Source organism: Pinus tabuliformis, chromosome 5_2 (genome assembly GCF_031772625.1).
Source record: "Pinus tabuliformis cultivar Carrire ecotype Pingquan chromosome 5_2, CPIR1, whole genome shotgun sequence".
NCBI classification, from domain to species: Eukaryota; Viridiplantae; Streptophyta; class Pinopsida; order Pinales; family Pinaceae; genus Pinus; species Pinus tabuliformis.
Window position 1 is genome coordinate 82,442,071 of NC_142306.1, and position 9,839 is coordinate 82,451,909.

Here is a 9,839-nt window from a genome sequence, read left to right on the forward strand (position 1 = left end):
TCCATGGACCTGAGCATGGACTATGGAGATAGATTCTTGATGAGTCGAGGATGTGGCAGATGTTTGAGAAACAATTGATGGTGGCATGAGGATGTTCACTCTCATGGTTTGAGCGTGACAGTTGGACTGGCCATCCGACTAGTTCAAACATGGGGACTAGTAGTGTACAGAGATATGTTGGCATTATGTCGGAGTATCATGGCAGCAGTTCACATGAGGACACATGAAGAAGATAGGAGGTTAGTAATCATGGATCGAGATGACATCTGATGGAGAGCATACCTTGGTATGGTGAGCTTGGTGGCAGTGGTCATTGAGCCGGGACATAGTGGAGAAGAGTTTCTACATATGTTGCAGAGATGTTTGCCTTGTGTGGAAAGGTTGACATCGTGGATGATGATGATCTTGGTGGATGGCTACCGAGATGGTATGTTGTTGAGGACGACAACGATTTCAGGTGGAGGAGGATGTAAGGCCTTCGTGAGCGAAGTGCGATGGGCACCGATGACTCGTGCACGAGAGCGGGCGCGCGGGCGGGCGCATGGGTGCGCAGACAAAGTGTGCGACGGGTGCGACACTTGTGCGGAGGAAATGCGACAATCCTACGACACTATGCGACATAAAATGCGACGATAATATAAACACTTAATTCGACTAAGTGTTGAAGCATATCACACATATATGCGGTGGAGAAAATACTTGAAGCCGACTTGCAAGTAAGGTTCTGGGCGCATGTATGGTGGTTTGGGGGTCGGCCAAGGGGCTGCACACCCCCTGTAAACCCACGTGTGAAAACAAGTTAAGGTGCATATATATAAGTGAGCATGAAGGCTCATTTGATGATCGCATTCACTCTTGGAGTCTTCGCACAAGACAAAGGAAGAAGTGTGCAGTTATAAGAGAGGACTTCCGCATATCTCATAGGCATTTCCTTAAGGAGGATTGCACGCTTGTGAAGTCTTGATCAGGTCGAAGGTTGGACAGAGGTGTCCGGGGTGAATTCTAAGGTGCAGTTTTGTGTAGGACTTGGCTAAGGGATCTTGGGTGGCTCGGGTGAGCACCTCGCTTCGTGCAAGGGTGCACAAGATGTTGTTAAAAGGCAGGTGGCCTGTCTATTGTAAAATTTGGTTAAGTGTGAGACTTGGTTCGACCAAGACACACTGTTGTATTGTAAGCTGATATTCTTAATAAAATTGTCGGGCAGACTCACATTACGGGGAGTTGCCCCTCCCCTTTATACTTGTTGCAATTGTTGATGTTTTTGGTTAATTGCATGATGATAATGAACGAGTATGGGCTTCATTAAGTATAAAGGATAATTGCTTTTACTTAGTTGCGAAACACAAGCTAAGTATGTTAATGTGAAAATAGGCGTAGTCCACGAATGTTAGTATTGGTGAAAAGAACGCGTTCGGTGGTGCCGCACCTTGGTACAAGCGGTTGGAAGACTACCGCAGGTGTAGGGGCGTGACAGGCGCCCTCGTGCAGGCGCCACCCGGGCCACCCGCGCCCCCACCCGGTAGGCAAAGCGATTCCGGGAATTGCCCTGCCTGCCAGGCAAGCGCCCGGGCGGCTTGGGTGGCGCCTGCACGAGGGCGCCACCCCTCGTCCAGGCGCCACCCCGGCCATCCGCGCCCTCACCTGGCAGGCAGGGTGATTTCCGGAATCGTCCTGCCTGCCGGGCGAGGCGCGGGTGGCCCAGATGGCGCCTGCACGATGGGTGGCGCCCTTGTGCACGCGCCAGCCGCGCCCTCGCCCGGCAGGCAGGGCGATTCCCGGAATCGCCCTGCCCTGCCTGCCGGGCCGGGGCGGGGCGGCCCAGGTGCGCCTGCACGAGCCCCGCTCATGGGGCTGAGGGAGGGTGGGTGAGGTCGTGGGCGGAGGGGGTGGGTGAGGCGAGCGGGGGGAGAAAGGTGAGGCAGGCGGGTGGGGCTGAGGGAGGGTGGGTAGGGCGGGCAGGTGGGTAATGGCTCCCGGGTCGGGCAGGCGGGTCAGGGCGCCCGGGGTTTGGTGGGGCGGGCGGGTGAGGGCGCCCGGGCCGGGTTGGGCGAGCGGGTGGGTGAGGGCGCCCGCGGGTGTGGTGGGGCGGGCAGGTGGGTGAGGGCGCCCGCGGGCGGGCGGGCGGGTGAGGGCGCCCAGGGTGGGTGGGCCGGGCGGGCGGGTAAGGGCGCCCGCGGGCGGGCGGGCGGGTGAAGGCGCCTGCAGGCGGGTGGGTCAGGGCGCTCGCGGGTGTGTGGGGCGGGCGGGTCAGGGCGCCCGTGCCGGGTGGGCGGGGCGGGTGAGGGCGCCCGGGGGTGGGTGGGCGGGCGTGCGGGTGAAGGCGCCCGGGGATGGGTTGCCCAGCCGGAGGGGTGAGGAGTGGTTGGGGGGGCGGGGTGCGGGTGCCGGCGGCCGGGCGAGCGGGTGAGGGGGTGTGGGTGGTTCGACCGGAGCGGTGGGGCGGCATGTCAGGGCGCTTGAGCCGGGCGGGCAGGCGGGTGAGGGGGGACAGGGTGGGTGGGTCGGCGGGTGAGGGGGCCCTGGCCAGGCAGGCGGGTGAGGGGGGGGCTGTTAGGGCGCCCGGAGGGCGGGCCGGGCGGGCGTGTGCGGCGGGGTGATGGCGCGGGCGTTGTTAAGGCGCCCGGAGGCGGGGGGCGGGCGGTGCGGGCGGGCGGGCGAGGGGGGTGGGGCACACCCACGGGTGTTAAGAAAATGAGGTTGACCGGGCCCACCATGCTCACGATTTTCATTAAACTAATTTAATATAAAAGTTTTCAAGAAAAAAAAATTAACTTACCTTTTAATTGCGAGAATTCTTCGTTGATTATGTTGTTGATAGCGATTTAGCTGCTCCACAAATTTATGACCTCTTTCAACGATTTTCAGAAAGCCTGGATGTGATGTTAGTAATAGTGATAATGAAATTTTAATATGTAAGTGAAGTTACAAGGATGTTTTACTGTACGGTTAATATGGGATAATTTGTTTTACAATATTATAAAGTGAATATTATAGATTTGTTTTACAACAGGTTGAATGTGGGATAATTTGTTTTAAAATATTTTAAAGTGAATATTGTAGTATTGGAAAGTGAAAATTATATGGTTTAACTATTATAATAATTAATGTAGAAGTTGTAGTGTACAATTTTAATTATGATTTCATAAAAAAATTTAGTTTACATTTTCCAATAAATTGTAGAACAAAGTAATAAAGGTAAATAAATTTAACAGACTTTCTGGAGGGAAATATTTTCGCGAAACTTTTTGGAGGGAAATATTTTCGCGAAATTTTTTGGAGGGAAAATATTTGGAGGGAAAATTTCATTCTTTAAGCTATATAATATCTTTAGGAGACTCTCCATTTGTATCATTCAAAATCTTCTATTTGAAAGGGATGGATTGTTCTGATAGTGAAGTTTCGATTTATACACCATCAACTTCTTCATCGCGTAACAACTCTATTCATATTGATGAACATAGCGGGAATTCTTCCACTATGAATAGAAAGTCACTTCTTCCACTTAGTCCTGATTCTAAGGACTATGAGAGCAGCACTGATGAAAGAGGGGATGAATAATTTCAAATAAATAAAGAGTCACAGATTCCACTTAGTCCTACTTCTAAGGACTATGAAAGCCGCAGTGATGAAGAGCATGACGGTGAAGTTCAAAAGAATGGAGTGTCACGATGTCCACTTAGTCCTAATTCTGAGGATTATGAGAGCAGCAGTTTTGAAGAGCATGATTGTGAAGTTCAAAAGAATGGAGGGTCACGGTGTCCACTTAGTCCTAATTCTGAGGACTATGAGAGCAGCAGTTTTGACGAGCATGATGGTGAAGTTCAAAAGAATGGAGTGTCATGGTGTCCACTTAGTCCTAATTCCGAGGACTATGAGAGCAACAGTTTTGAAGAGCATAATGGTGAAGTTCAAAAGAAGGGAGTGTCACGGTGTCCACTTAATCCTAATTCTGAGGACTATGAGAGCAGCAGTTTTGAAAAGCATAATGGTGAAGTTCAAAAGAAGGGAGTGTCACGGTGTCCACTTAGTCCTAATTCTGAGGACTATGAGAGCAGCAGTTTTGAAGCGCATGATGGCAAATTTCAAAAGAATGGATTGTCACGGTGTCCACTTAGTCCTAATTCTGAAGACTATGAGAGCAGCAGTGATGAAAAGCATGATGTTGATTTTCAAAAGTATGGAGTGTCAAAGTGTCCACTTAGTCCTAATTCTAAGGACTATGAGAGCAGTAGTGATGAAAAAGCATGATGTTGATTTTCAAAAGTATGAAGTGTCGCGGTGTCCAGTTAGTCCAAATTCTAAGGACTATGAGAGCAGCAGTGATGAAGAGTGGGATGATGAAATTCAAAAGATTGGAGTACCACAATGTCCACTTAGTCCTAATTCTACGGACTATGAGAGCAATAGTTATGAAGAGCGTGATGATGAATTTCAAAATAATAGAGTGTCATTGTGTCCTCTTAGTCCTAATTCTGTGGACTATGAGAGCAGCAATGATGAAGGACAAGATGATGCACTTAGTCCTAATTCTAATGAGTATAAAGGTAGCAGTGACAAAGGACGGGATGTAGCATCTTCAATAAGTAAACAGTCACATTTTCAACGTAGTCCTAATTCTATGGACTATGAGAGTAGCACTGGCAATGCATATGAGGAATAATATCCATTAAACATCGAGTCAGATTTTCCATTCAGCCCGAATTCTAAGGACTACGACAGTAGCACTGAAGAAGTAGAAGATGAATAATATCCTCCAAGTCAATATTTGAAAAGCATAGCTGATCATAGTGTGGATAACATTCCTCTTAATGATGATGAAAATCCTTATACAAATGATGATCAAATGATGGAGATGTTGCCAAGAAACATTGTATCAAGGAGTAGGAGCAGACCTTTTCATATCAATGCAAGTTGTTCTAGTTATACAAGGGGTAGAGCAGAATATCTGACGAGAAGAAGTTCTATCAGTGCTCTCATTTCAAGTGAATGTTGCCAAAAAGATTTCTTGAAACATATGGATTTCAAATTTGCATTAGAAAGCAGGAAGAGATATTTGTCAATGAATAAAAGCATGCAAAATTCATATTTAGTTGGGTGCATGCAATCTACATTGTCAGGTTATGATTATCATATTGGGACTCTTTTTATCTATAGAAAAGGTTTCAAAATGTTTCATTCGACTGGGAATTTTCATCTCTCGAGAATTCAAGAAAATTTGGAAAAGGATCCCACATTTTATTCAGAAGTATGTCATAAAAGACAGTTTGGTCCATTATCAAATACTGCAATGTCATGGATGAAAGATTTCTTTTCAAAGCATGGAGAGTGTATGCCAAATGGAGAGACAATACATATTCCAGATAATTTTTCAAGATGAGAAACCTACAACTTATACAAAGAATATGCAGAAGGTGCTGAGGGACATGGCCAGTTTATTACATATCAATATTTTGTGAAGGTATGGAAGAAAGAATTCAACAATGTCCATATTCCTAAGAAGACATGGATGGGGATTTGCAGTACATGTGCTTCTCTTAAATAAAAAAGGGACAAAAGTGAAGGGTGAGAAAGAGGTAAGCGTTCATAACTTTAACTTTTAAAATTGTATAGTCTTCAACTATGAAAACATATTTCTTAATGAATCTCTTTTATGTTGTGTAGATTTAATTGTCAAACAACTTCAGCAGCATCGCGAACAACAAACAAACGAAAGGAAGAAGTTGTACAAGCATCGAAAAAAGTGTTATGCTAATACGAATAAATATTTGGGTTTGATAATTGATGGTATGGACCAGAAGAAAACACTTTTACCACATTTTGTTCGCACACCCAAAAATTTACAGGAGGAAAACTTTATTCAATTTCACTTGGTCGGTTGTATGGTCTTCAATGGGAAAATGTTGCCAAGGGTGTACTTCACAGCTCCAAATATTCATAATGATGCAAATCTGACCATAACTATAATTCATGATGTGATTTCTCATTGGTCTGGTAATCTTCCTGAAGTTTTGTATCTACAATTGGACAACACTTGCTGTGAAAACAAAAATCAGGTTGTTTTTGGATATCTAAACATGCTTGTTGAATTGGGAATTTTTCAGAAGGTAAAGGTTGGTTTCCTTCTTGTTGGGCACACTCATGACCATATTGATCAGATGTTCAGTCATTTTTCAGTCACATTGAGGAGGAAGGAAGTTGGTAGCTTGCCATCACTAATTGAATGTATTAAGAAATCATACATGCCAGAGCCTACTTTTGATGTGTTGGAAGAAACTATTGACATGCGAAGGTTTATTCTGGGATCATATGGTGAGGGGAAATGCATTGAACAACTTAATGACATTAGCTTCCAACATCAATTTCGTATCAAAAAAATTGATGGGAAAACACTAATATGGGGCAAGAAGTATTCAACTACTACAGAATGGGCACCATCATCAGGATTGCAATTTTTGAAGTTCATTCCAGATCATCCAATATTTGCATCAAAAATATTGTTATTACAATCAGTTGGTGAAGTTCAGAATGCACGTAGACAGAACAGAGCTATAAATTATTCTGATTGCCTGGAAGAAATTAAAAAATGTATTAGATATACATATGAGTACTTTGACATTGTTGATTCAGTTTGGTGGGAGTTGTTTTTCAATAATCAAAGTGATATCATTTCAACAACAATAAATGAAGATATACCTTTGAAAATTCCATTTATTTGGCCACATAATGTGTCTAATGAACATGAGGAAGTAAACATTGTTGAACAACAACAATCTCAAGGTATTATTAATTCTTCACAGGCAGAGGAAAGAGAGATGTATATTGGTTCCAGAAGATCTCGTGCACAACGTGAAGCCATGGAAGACCTTTATAGGGGTACAGTACAGGATATTAAGGAGGGTTGCATGATTGCAGTGCTAGCAGATGGAGATCCCAATGGCTATCCATTTTGGGTTGCTAAAGTTATAAAGGTCTTTACAAAAAATGAGGATGTTACAAGTGTTGAAGTACATTGGTATGCCACAAATACACACCCATTCAATGGTGTGTATAAGCCAGAGATGGTAGTTGACAAAAAAAATGGCGGAAAAAGAAAAAGAAAGGGTACAAATGTAAATCGCCGCCGCACAGACATATTAAAATTGGAGGATGTAGACATGCTTGTTTATGACTTCAATTTAACAAAGAGAGGAACTCTTCGCTTCAAGACGATAGAGATTCTGAAAAGGTTGTTACCAGAAGGAACAATGTTGACATGGGAGTCACCTGAAACCAGTCGTAGATCTAGAAGAATTTTGAAACCTGAAATGTTGGGCATGCATGTGGACTCAGATGGGGCACTAGTTGATGAAAGAGAAGAATATGGAACATCTTCGTCAGCATCCAGTCACTCATCTGAAGATGTGAATTCTGATGGTGTGCCAGAAAACATGAGTGATTTTGAATAATTGTTTAAGACAGTTTATATAACTGATGTATGCATCGTATCTTCAAATAAAATTAATGTTTTCCATATGGTGTTAAATGAGAAGTTATGAGGCATTTTTATGTTGTTGGATTACGTCTTAGTTATGATAAATTTTATTGTTTAAAATATCTACAATGCAATATTAAATTAGAGATATAAAATATTTTTTATTCAATATACAAATAATGACTTTTGAATGCATTTAGTGATGTAATTTGTTCATAATGTCATGGTTTTTTTTATTTTATAGTTGAAAAAATTTCAATTTTTTTTGTATCTAGCATGTTATGGTTGAAAACATGTTAAATTTATACTTAGGAAAGAAAAATGATATTCTACCAAAAACATTAGTGTGTTTTTTCCCGCATAAACAACTTTGTTTGACACATGGAAATTTGGTTTTATTAGCATTTTTTTTAAATACTGAAAATTGACCCTAAAAAAAAATCATTGTTCCAGTGTCATCACTTTCATTTTGAAGCTATATTTTGCACGAAAATTTCATAGTAAATTTTGTAGTCACTGCGAATTTTAAAACATGTTCAAAATTGACACCTAAAAAATAAAAACATCGTTCCAGTATACACACTTTTCGTTTTGAGCACTATTTTTGATGTTTTTTTGGGGTTTTTTGGCCAGAGTTCCCATTTTGAGTTTATAGTTCCTGTTTCAAAGTTTACATTGTTTAGAGTGGGAGACTGGTATTTGTACCAGAACCACACAGAAATAAGGATATATGGATGCCAACTTGCCCCCTACAAACTACCCAAATACCTCCCCATGAGGTTATTTGCATTAGAATACTTTAGTCAAATAATTAATTCTGATGAAGTAAACTTCCTATTAGCTAGGAAGAAGACCCAGTTCAAAGTGAAAAATCAATTGAGCTCCTTCATTTGTAATAATAGGGAAGTTGGACCAGAGGCAGATAAGATTTTGTAGCAGATGAAATTCAAGAATAGTTTTATGTGGCAATATGACCCTCATGGAGTCATAAATAAGTTAAGGCTCAAGGTCAAATTGGGTCCTTTCATCCATCATCCTAGGCCAGACATTGAAAGATTTGCCAACCAATCAGAATGGTTGGAAAATACTTTGATAGACATGGACAATACTATAGTTGATGTAGAGAATACATTAATTGATGTAGAAAAATAGATTGATACAAGTTCCTTCCTACAGGTTCTAGAATTAGGAGAACCAATGAATATTCCTCCTATTTTACAAACTCCAGCAAATGAAGATAGGAATGCAAAGAGAAACAAGGAAGAAGGTTCTAGTTTAGCTATGGAAACCACAGATGAACAATTTGAGATCAGTTACATGAAGAGGCCCAAACTTAAACCTGTAACTAAACAGGAAGATACCATTGACTCAATGGAAATAACTGACACTGATACAATGGTGGAAAGGAGCAAAGGCTGAGCAGCCTCAGGAGAAACACACCAACCCTCAACATCAAACACTCAACTTATTGAGAGACAGCTCAGCGTGGAGGCCTCTTCATTCACCAGGCATGTGGATAAAGAGAAAGGCATCAAAGATAGGTATAAGGAAATTAAGTTGAGAAATGAGAAACTGAAGGCTGAGACTTATGCTCAATACTTCAAGCATACACCTACGAATCAAAACACATTAATGTCAGTCTTTGACATCAAAACAGGGAAAATGCAAATGACATTTATGCAACCTACAGTCCAGTGGCCAAAAACATTAGCAGACTATAGGAAGACATATTTTGAGGTTTTGGCCAGGGATGTTCATCCCATTGACCAAATTGAGTTTCATAAGTAGGCAGGTGAGATGATCTATTCCACCTTGATAGGTAAAGCTATGACTGCACACAAATTGCAACGTTCATTAGATAATATCGCTGCACAGTACAAGCTGGAAAAGGCCTCCTCACAAGCCAAAGATAATAGAATCAAGTCACTAGAAGACTTAGTGATTGAGCTGGGACATGATCCCAATGATATCAAGGTTGCTGACATCTTGATACAGTTAAAACAAGCCAGGCTTGAGACTGCCCCAGCCACTATCATTCCAACAGTCACCATAGCAGTACCATCCACCTTGGCAGCTTCATTGGCTCCTACAGCTTCACTGGATACAACCCTCCCAGCTGCAGCAACATCTACATCAGAAACAGGTTTGACAACAGCAGCAGCCCAGCTGGGTGATGAGGCAAGTAAATTGGTCAAGGCAATGGAATACATGTCCATTCAGACCACAGAAATAAAAAAACTTAAGGAAAAGATAACTAGTCTAGAGAATGATAATAAGCTTGCACAGATTATGCACAAAGAATAAGTTCAGAAGTCAACCAGGTTGACTGAAAGGATGAAGAGCTTGGATAAGGAATTGACATTAAAGG